This window comes from Parus major, chromosome 3, assembly GCF_001522545.3.
Source record: "Parus major isolate Abel chromosome 3, Parus_major1.1, whole genome shotgun sequence".
NCBI lineage: Eukaryota > Metazoa > Chordata > Aves > Passeriformes > Paridae > Parus > Parus major.
Genome location: NC_031770.1, coordinates 14,330,123 through 14,341,068, shown reverse-complemented (window position 1 = coordinate 14,341,068; position 10,946 = coordinate 14,330,123). Strand labels below are relative to the sequence as shown.

Below are 10,946 nucleotides of genomic sequence, written 5' to 3'. Positions count from 1 at the left end.
TCTTTCTGTCTCCTCCTCCCTTTTCCTTGCAGGACATAAAAGACAATGGAAGGGATAGGGCCAAACTGCTCTTCTGCAGACAAGAAGCCAATTGTCTAAAAACAACACGTCATTCAAGACCACGGGAGACTGAGGACAGTGGCAGGAGCATGAATATACAAAAGTGCCTACTGTTAAGGCCACAGCTTTAAGTGTTTAAATTCAAATCACATTTCCATTTGAGGTTCGAATTTATGGCAAGAACATACACACAAGGGCTTCAGTGTTCTAAATAAATCTCATCTGACTTCTCAGGGTATTCCTCATGGCAGCACATCAGAGCTGAGTGCAAGGGAGACTTGCTTTCTTTGCTCTATGAAGCAAAAATATCGAAGTAGGTTATTTTGGTTTGGTTTGGGTTTGTGTGCTCTGTGTTAGTAAATAAGGCAGCCTGTCATATCTAGGCTCTGGTTTTCTGATTGTGAGGTTAGTCTTTGGCTTGAAATGCTATTGTTCTTGGACCTTTGCCTTGAGCTGGAGGGCTCATATGTGTGGAGGAAGAGGAGGAACCGAGCTAAAAATAAAGTGGGACAAAACACTGCTTATTGCCATGGAGTAGATAATGTTTTCCTAGATGTCTCAGCAGCCCTGTCCTTGCAGGCAGTGTGGACTGGCACAGTCTGCTTTCATCACATGCGAGGTGTGATTATCTGTATCCCATATCACCTTCCTCATACTTTGCTCTGTGCTCTATCTCATATTTTGCTCATGCTGGTCACAGCAACAGCAAGAGAAACAGGCTCCACTTTCCATTACACATCAGGCAAGGAGCATTTGCATTGCAGATGAAAGAGGCAGGTCGAGTTCCTTTGCTCCTTCGTGTCCCTCAGCGTGACCCTGTAGTGTCTGCTCCTGCCACAGCCCTGAGCTGATGGAAGATGTTGAGAGCTGCAGGGACTGCAGCACAAAATACCTGTGTTTTCACAGATCCTGGACCAAAAGCACTCTCTGCCTCCCTTTGTGGGGAAGCACTGAAGGCAGAGAAGGAGGGACTACTGCACCAAGGGCCACAGCACTCTCTGTGACAGGACTTGGTACATGCAGGAGCTGAGCAGATGTTAGATTGCTTATGGGAGCAATGAGAATATTCCCAATTACCTCAGATGAGCTGCAAACTAAATGTGAGAAAACTGCCATTAGTCAGGATTTAGAAGAAAGCTTCTGTTGGACTGGACATTTCCTCCTTGCCCACTTTCAGGCATTGAGTACATGACCCTAAGCCCTCACCCATGAAACCCTGTTGGTGCTGGGTGCTTGGTTAAAAGCACAGGATTGACTTAGTGCACAAATTGCCTTGTTCAGTATAGATGCCAGAGAGGCAGGTAAAATATTCAGATGTTCAAATATTTTCCATGAAAATCTCCCAGCTGAGGTTATCTTTGACCAGCTTATCAACATCCACCATCACACAGATAAACAGTGACCAAAGAAAGATCACAGAGGCCACATCATCCTCTGCCTGTCCAGCCATGCTCCTCTTGCATTGATAAAACATTCCTGCAGCCTTACAAGTTCAAAGGAATGGATAAAGGGTTTCTATCAGCAATGTGGTTTTAATCAGATTGTTGTGAATATGCACATTACAGTTAATGCACGAGGTGCTCAGCTTCTGAAATATTGGTACAAGCAGAATATCATTTAAAATTGGGGTGTCTCAGTACTGAGGCACGGTGCATTTTTAGACATTTTTAAACCAATCCATAATAACATTTCTCTGTGTGAGTAAAACACAGAGCACTGGTGATGCCTCTGGTGTCCTTTCCCAGCACGTACTGCCTGTGCTCAGTGGGCCAGTGGCTGTCTCTTGAGGATCAAACCAGGGTATCTGCATGGAAAATTCCCAGGTCTGGCATTCAAGTTTGGTTGTATTATTAGCACACCCTGTTTCTCCTTTTAGAGCAGCTAACTGAGAAGCTGCAGCAGAGCTGTCTTTTCCTGAATCCCCAAAACCATGGTCCCTTTTCCCTTTGCAGCAGTAATTGAGAACATGTAGTTGGATTGCCTCTGGGAGTGGTGAGTTATTAAAAATCAGGCACTTGAGTACAAGTTTTGTGAGCTGGAACGATGGTAAGGGGAAGACAGGCAAATCTCTTATGCAGAAACTTCAGGCAGGTCATGACCTGTTGCCAAAGGCAGCTGTGTGGTGCTTCAAGTGTCTTATTCTAAAGCCTTTTTCATGACTAGGAAAGGGGCTTGTGCACCCAAAGTGATGGGTAATTTTCTTCATGTGTGGGCAGTTAGTTGCTTTAGTCAAACATGTAATTTCTTCTTACAAACTTTGTTTCATTTAGTGGGAAAAATGCAACAGTAATTTTAGTGTCATAGGTTGTAAAGTGCAGGAATTGTCCATCTGCATCCCAGTCCTGTGTCTGTGCCTTACCTCTCTAGGTAAGTGGGTGCTGAAAAAAAACACCCTGAAGCACTCTCTACCATCACTTTTTGCAACAATTAAAGCATTCTCTCTTTCTCTTCCTAGTGCATTGGGTGCCTCACAGATTACTAAACTTTAAATTACTTTTCCTCCCCTTGGCTGCTGTGCATTTTATCTATGCTGGTTGCAGCATAGATAAAATGCACCTATCTCTGGTAGGAGAGGGATGGCCAGGTGGAGCTCCCATGTCAGCTCCATCCCTGCAGCCACTGGAAATTCAGGTTGTGTAGACAGTATCATCATAGAATTATGGAATGTCCTGAGTTGGAAGGGACCCACGAGGACCATTGAGTCCAACTCTGGTCCTGCACAGGACAGCCCCAAGTGTCACTCCATGTGCCTGAGTGTATTCAAATGTTTCTTGAGCTCTGTCAGCCTTGGTGCTGTGACCCTTCAGAGCCTGTTCCAGTGCCCAGACACCCTCTGGGTGAAGAACCTTTCCCTGATATCCAACCTAAACCTCCCAGACACAGTTTCAGGCCATTCTCTTGGGTCCTGTCACTGGACACCAGAGAGAAGAGACCAGTGTGTGCTCCTCTGCTTCCCCTTGTGAGGAAGTTGTGTTGTTTGCACATGGCCTGGGACAACTCTCCAAAGACTCGTCTGGATGCAGGACAAGGATGTGGCCTGTGCCCCAGCCTTGCTCCCCACTGCTGACAGGTTGAAGTGATTCATTCTTCCAGCCCATCACTACAACAGAGCTGGGTTTTGGTTAGTCCTCACCTTGTCAGTTGAGGGTTTTGGAAAAAAAAGAAAACATCAGCAAAGCTGCCTGGTAGTGCCATCTGTGCTGAATGCTTGCCACTCCTCACTGGCTGGGATCTGCAATACAATCTGCAGCCAGCATCTGCTGGGGAAGCTTGTGAGCTCCAACTTCATTATTAAGGGGAGCTAATTACTATTGGAAGGAAAAATCCTGTGTCAAAGTAGCCTCAAAACCAGAACAGGAAACAGGGTGTCACCTGAGGCTGAGTGGGCTGGACATGAAACATCCAAGAAGAATGGATGGAAGCTGGCAACTCTGCCTTTTTTTGTACTAGCTGAAGGTCTTGCCTTGTCTCCCAAAAATACAGATCCCTCCAGCTCAAAGGCTCCAAAATGTGACTCTTGAAAAATAAAGGCAGCAGACTTTGTTCCTTCCATGAAGTAGCTCAGTGTCTTCATGGCATCTCTGCAGGTACAGCATGGGTGAAGTTGGCTCTTTTGCTTAAAGTCTTCATCTTGCCATTAAGATTGTTATAAATCACAGTGCTGAATTAAGTGTTGTGTTACTCTTATTCTGATTCTGTTTCCTTCAGTGGCCGTTTATTAAAATATATATATATATATATATACATATATATATTTGTTCAATTCTTCTTGCTCACCATTCTCACACTGCACCAGATCCAGCTCGTTCCTCTGGTTATATTGCTGAGCACCACTACAGGAAGTTTTTAAGGTTTTTTTAACTGGCAGCTACAGAAGTATCACTTTAATTGCACAAAACATGTAATGGATATCAAAAACAATTTCAAACAGTTGTTTGCCTTGTTTGATTTGTGTGGCACCACTAATGTAATACCATCTTTACAAATTACTTTAATTATGACTTCCCCTGTGTTATGGAAACAGAATGGAGAGCTTTTTCAAAATGTAACAACCACACTTTCTCATGTCCCATACTTTGCAATATTCAAACCAATCATCCCATCAGTAATAACATGAAAAACAGTTTCACTGTTACAGTCATTATTGAGAATACATGGCTTTAGTTGTTGAAAATTTGCTATCTACATCTACATACATCTTAGTGAGTGCCAAAAGATTTACTTAAAAGGATCTTGTCTTTTTCAAGCAACCACAGTGTTACAAATAACCACAGTGGTGATAAACAAATGTACTTGCTTCTGTTGTCATGGCTCAAATTGTTCTTTCAAGATGTATGTCTGAATATTATCAGATTGATACAGATTTAAAATCTGTATTGTCATAAGTGTGAATAAGGTTTGCCTCAGCAGCTGGGAAAACATATTTAAAGCTGTGAATAAATTAATATGAATAAGAGGATGTGTGGGGAGCTGTTTAATACTGCTAGGAGTAGAAAGACCATGTTTTTTCAGTTAATTCAAACAGAATATTTGCATCCACATCTTAAGATGCAGAGCCGGGAGTGACTGAAGTCTGCTGTAGGGATGTTTTTGTTGGTAGGATTTTGCCAGCAAAGATTACAGCAGAGACAGCACCTGTAATGGTAAAACTTCTTCCTGGAGTGATAAAAATCCCCCAATCAATGTGATTAATACAGAAAAAAGACTCTACTGCTGCTGTTGTTTCTGTATGTGCTGGTGGCTTATTTTGCCATTGTTGCTTCATCAGAGGAAGAGCATTTTTCTTATCCCTGTGGTTCCATTTTTGGTTTCAAAATGTGGCTTTGGCCATGGATGGAAGCCTTCACCTGAGCAGCCCAGAGGTGGCTGTGGGGAGTGCTTGTATGGTCACACTGCTGACAGGAAAATATCACTGCCCTGAGTCTGCAACATTATTTTACATTCAATGAAGCAATAAGCCCTGTTTAGTTATAAAACTTAATGAAACACTGCTATAGAGGTGTTTCAGGAGCCCTGCTGGCTTCCCTTGCTCTTCATAAAGTTGCTACACCACCTTTTGCTGTGTTTTGGTTTAAGTCTCATGGGAAATGGTACACTTTTGTTTCTTTGTAGCTCACTAAACGCTCACAGCCAGCACCACATTGCGCAACACATGGGAAAAGGGAAAAAGAAAGAAGGGGAAACTCAGAAGAAACGTAACAGAGGATGTGCCCACCAAGGTAATCAGAAAGGAGCTCTAAGTAGCAGAACCATGGGACTCTCATCAGCCTGGTGTTTCGTGGATAAATAAAATGAAGCTAATTTACACTGATGCATTAATTGCATTTCTGCAGAGTCCAGCTGCAAAGTTCCCACTTGCCATCAAGTTCAGCATCTTGGATTTGTGACATCCCCAGAAGAGAGGGGCTCGGATGAGGCACAGCAAGGTCAGCCTTGTTTCTCCTGGTGAGCTGCCAGCCTGCTGTTTCCCACCACGCTCTCAGTGGTGCTGGCGAGGCTGTGGTGGCTCAGGGGTGCTGAAAGCAGGCCCGATGCACATCGATAGTGTTGATGCTACGCCTGGTTTGTCACACACAAAAGTGACTCTGCCCTGCCTGTCCCTGCATCAAAACAGCCTCTTAGAGTGACATTCCGGGGCTCTTTTTCAGACCCCTTCATCCATGGAAGGAGTAAGCGAGGGAAGCTGGGAGACAGATGTGCAGCTGATGCAAACACAAATCCTCCTAATGAGCTCACTGGAGCTGAACCAGTTCCATCAGCAGAAGAAATTTCCCTTTTTCCCCAGGTGACCTGCAGCCTGGCTCACTCATACCGAGTCTGAGTGCTGTTGTTTTCTCCCAGGAACCTGCTTCCTGTATGTTCTGAAAGGGATGGTGAAGGCCCGAGGGAAGAGCTGAGGGCACAGAGCTGGAGCACCAAAGACAGTGTTGGTGATTAACCACCCTGGTGGCTGCTGGGTTTCTTCTTGGGTGGCTCAATTTGGCAGTGTGAGGCACTGACCTGGTGTCCTTCTGCATGGCAAGGATGCACTGTATCAGCCGGCAAAAACCTGGGTACATGTAATCCTTTACAGCTCATCCACCCTCTCCTTAGAAGACACTTTTCTTTTTTATTATAGGGGGTAATAAATAAAAAAAAATCATATTTTTACATAATCAGCAACAACAAAGCTTTAGGGACTTCCTGAGAATCTGAAAAATTGATTGCAAAAACCAACAAAAAGACATCTCCAGCAGTTAAAACTCAGGGCTGTGCTTTGAACTTTTGTCACGTTTTTTAAACAAAGTCATCAGCTGTGATTGCATCCAGTTTGAGATCATTGCCATAATTAATTTTAATTAAAGTATACTTAACTTAAATCTTATGAAGGTTTCTTTCATGTCCCTGTATAGCACCGATATTCACGTATGATAGGACATCATTCACATGCAATTTTGCAGTTCGATGTTGACTCACACAGCACCTGCCAGCTTAGCCATGCTTTGAAAATTCAAAATACGTTTCTGCAAGCAGGTTGTAGTGAATGCCAATACGATGATTACATAAACAGAGGAATCTACTGTCATGCATAACCACAATTTTGTAAATACCACATCACACGTGTCCTCACACGTGCCGATAGGTTTTTATAGCATATAGGGGATTGATTTTGCTGTGCCCTCATCAATCTATTCCATGTGTTGATCTCAGTTTGAGGTGATGATGTGCTGTGGACAGGGATTTGATCCACACTTTCAAAATCTCTGTAACTCTGGCTGTTTGACTGACAAATTAATCTCCTGCTCCCCCAAACTAGAGCCAGCCCCAGCTGCTGTGTCGTTCACTTTTGGGAAACTGTGAAAAACAGTGAGTGCAGCTACAACTGTCTTGAGAGTCAGAAATGTTTGGTATGGATATAAAAGTGTTCCTGGGAGAACAGGAGAGGCCATCTAAATACCTAATTGGCTTTATTCTCACTATACATTCCTTAGGCAACTGCCTGCCAGGTCAAAGCAAGTGATATAATTCCCTTCAGACCTCAAATAGAGACATTCTGACACAGAAATCAGAAAACCAGCAAGTATATAAAGGTGGGATACTATTCATTAGCTTATGAAAATATAATTTGGCTTTAGTAGAAAATTAAACAGAAATATTTCTTTCACATATTTGAAACAAATGTATGGAGAACGTAAATTATTTACCATACAAATCTCCATATAAGCAGGTCCCTGAGTTTAGGTAAGGCTGGAAATAGTATTATTTGAAAAGGTGTTGATTGAAAATTGCTTGTCTTCCTGAAATTTACTGCCACCTTGAATTAGTATTCCTCATGGTAAGTGCTTGTCAAGCACATGGCCAATAAATAACGCGGGTGGTGTAAACACAGCTATGTGATCAGGAAGTTAAAAAAATGTTTGCTAATGCCTTTTGGGGGGTCTTCCTGTTTCCCAGAAGAAGAGTTTTCCTGCCCAGAACATTCTCAGATATCTGTATGAGCCCGTGCTGGCTCAGCCAACAGTTCACCTCTGTTCTGCAGATTTTAGCCACAGGAATCGTTTCCAGTTCCGCTTCCCTATTGCCTCGTGTTCTCAAAGGGGAGCGGGTGCAATCAGGAATACCCAGCATTACTATTGTTGTTGCTAAACCAAATGAGAATAAAGTGGAAAAAACTCTTGAATGGCCTCCTGGAAGCCAGTGTTTAACTCCTGGTGTTGGGATGAAAAACACAGGTTTTTCTATACCCTGGGAAGCATCCAACACTAGTCTGCATCAGAATTGCTGAACAGACTGGACTTTGAGATTGAGCCAGGAGATTAATTCTTACTTTCCTGTCACAGCCTCTTTCCTCTGGAAGGTGGAAAACAAGCCAAAAACCCCTAAAGCAGTGTGTCTGGCCTTTGCTGTTGGCTGCCAGGGCCCTGAGTGCCCCCGTTGCCTGGCTCCTGGGATCCCCCTGCACCCATTCCCGCATTTGGCTGCTCCTCATGTGCCTGCTGGACATCCCCATCTGGTCATGGACCCAGTACTAGGTCACCTCAGACACCACCAAGCTGCTCCCTGGCATGGGCACCTACCTCCATCTCTTGGGCAATCCATCCATCCCTCCTAACTCCCCTCTGTTCAAGGACAGAAGTCTGTTCTGGGCCAGAGTACTTTATTCTCAGTGTGCTTGGGGAGCTGGCCAGCCTTTGTCACACAGAGATGGTCTTTACCAAGAGAGATGTTGGAATTTCACACAGGGAACGGGGTGACCTCTCCTGCTACCAAATTATAGGGAGGTAAACAAGTAAACCAGGATCAGCACAAAAGGAGCTGGTGCTCCATGGAAGCAGTGGTGGAGTTTAGGACCTCAGGAAGTCTTTTCCAAAGGGTGGTGTTTGGATGGTGTTTCATGAGTTCAAAGGGAAGATGGCAAAATGCCTGGAGGAGAGGCCCTTTGATTACTGAATGACAAAGTGCAGCAGGCTCTGGAAGCCCCAGAGCTGAACATATGGAGGAGTTGGGAGAATATTAGGGGCAGAAGGATAATGTTACACTTGTGCTGCTCCTGCCCCCACCTCGCTGTCCACCTCTGGCCATGGCTGGGCACAGAATGATGGGCCAGAATGGTCCTTGTCGGGAGTGACCGTGGCCACCTCGTCATCTCATCGGTGTCTTTCAGGAACAGAACACAGCCTCTGAATGATGGCTCACAGAGATCACCTCTTGCTGAGGTCCTGCCTCTGCAGAGGGCAAATTATTGCATTTTTGTAATTAATAATTTAGCCTTCAGGACAGGAGGGTTTGGGGCAACACTACTGCCTTCTTGTGTGGATCCTTGGCAACGAGAAGTGCTTTTATGGTGATCAATTTGGATGGATTTCCCTATTGGTGTCTCAAACCTGTGGGCACAGGAACAGTAAATACCACTAAAAATTCGTTCTAACATTATTTGACTGACTTTTTGTTTTTCTTAAACATTAAGTAAATTCATCATCTTAATTAATTAGATGTGGTCTTTCAAAGTTAACAGAGCAAAATTGCTATTGCTGGTAGGCATAGTTACAGATCTGTGTCTGAGGTCCTACATGAAAGCCTAACCCTACATTCATTTTAATTGTACTCCTGCAACGTTTCTCTAGGTTAGAAGTTATGCAATATAAACTTGGTTTGTCTAACTTACCTTTCATGAGTTCTTACAATAATCAAATGAGCCCTCAAGTAAGGAGCAGCAGTTTCCATGCTTCATTCTGATCCATTGAAGCTCTAAAATCCAAGCTGCAGTAAAGAGGAAAAAACAACAGCGTGGTTTCATACTACCTCAGACATGCCAGTGGAATAATTAATTTGGTCCTCTTGATGATCTTCCATGTTTTCAAGTCAAAACTGATTTGAGCAAGACATCAGTTCAGAGAATTAAATGCAATTTTTGCTCATTGTGATAATTAAAAAAACCTGTTTTTCTCTCAGTCTCCTGAGTTTGTCTGATGTTTTTTTTTTTCTCAGACCAAGGGGTCAGTGCCAGAACGGATGTCAAACAACGTAACATGAAACGTTAACGATGATTTGCATTTTATTTTGTTTCTCATCATTTTTCTCATCAGGTTCCCATCTCCCCACTGACTCTCTCAGGATGAGTGTGCTTTCCTCCACCCCCAGGTTTTTGCTAAGGCACCTGCAATGTCTGGAGGCCTTGGGCTCTCTCAAGAAAGTCAAACAATGCAATTTTGTTCATACAACATCCTTTATGTGTAGATTAAACAGAAATAGATGGATGCTCAGCTGTTGCAGAGGCTATCCCCATGCAGATGCCAGAATGTATGAGTCCACTGGACAGCTGTAATCAGGTCCAGGCAGTAATCTCTGCCAGCTGTTGCACAGATGTGCACGACAGAAGCATTTATAGCTCAGGAAGCTTAACAGGAACCACCTAAGAAAGTCCTCCTCTCTTTTCCCACAGCACAACCCCTTCAGTGGGCTGTAGTACCAAGGTCTGTTGATTTCTAAGTAACTCTCCAAATCATTTGAATCTAAAGATTTCTGGTGATAAATTGTAATTGTCTATGGAAGTGAATAGTTGGTGCACACCTCAGAGCCTGATTTTGATCTAATTTACCCTGTCCAAGTTATGCTGCTGTAAATCAGGGGTGGCTTTCAGAAGAGAGATACAACAGAGAAATGAGGCAGGAAACAATGTTCTGAACAGGCAGAGCTTGCAGGTTTGCCAGCAGGATTGCCAGGAAGTGCAGGTGCTCTGCAGAGTGGGGTCACAGTGGCAGCTGCCTCTCTGCAGATGGGTTACAATGGTTTTATAGCAACTACAGCTCCAGTCCCAGGGGAGAAAGTCATCTAGAAGGTTATCCTGTAACCATCCTGGGACCACAAGCCTAGGATGACTGCGAGAAAAGGTGCTGGAGCCTGACCTCTGGTCCCTTCTGCCTCCTTGGAAGGAGCAGGGAAAGCTCCTCCTGTTGCATTGGCAGAGGCATTCCCTATCAAATATGGAAAATAGGTGTGCAGAAGGTGCTTTTGACTTTGTGCACCCAACTGGAGATGTTCTCACAGACTCCAGAAAGGAAAAAAATTGCTCTCAGGCAGATTCTGTCATTCCAAATCAAGCAAAATGCCCAGGAAAATCCCAGGAAATTGACTCAAATGAGGATAACTGTGCTTGAGCCATTTGTCACCACTCTTCTTCACCTTATTGTAATCCCAGATATTCTAACCTGAACATAGCCCATTCCTTCGCTGAACTCCATGCACACCTATAACAAAGTGGATTTGTCTTGAATATTTAGTATAATCTTACAGTTCAATTATGTGTGCACAAAATACACATATATTCACACATATGAAGAAAATACATATATACACACATATATGTGCAGTAATTTCAGCTTCAAAAGACAAAGAAAATGTAGAGG

The 10,946-nt window shown here is 43.7% G+C and overlaps 1 long non-coding RNA gene across 1 annotated transcript; it reads left to right on the top strand.

Moving 5' to 3' along the window:
* The first annotated feature begins 3,343 nt into the window (after window positions 1-3,343).
* Window positions 3,344-7,697, top strand: LOC117244103. Its single transcript, XR_004496560.1, has 3 exons — window positions 3,344-3,647; window positions 5,173-5,279; window positions 5,394-7,697. It is a non-coding gene; the product is annotated as an uncharacterized LOC117244103 (long non-coding RNA).
* Window positions 7,698-10,946: the final 3,249 nt, after the last annotated feature.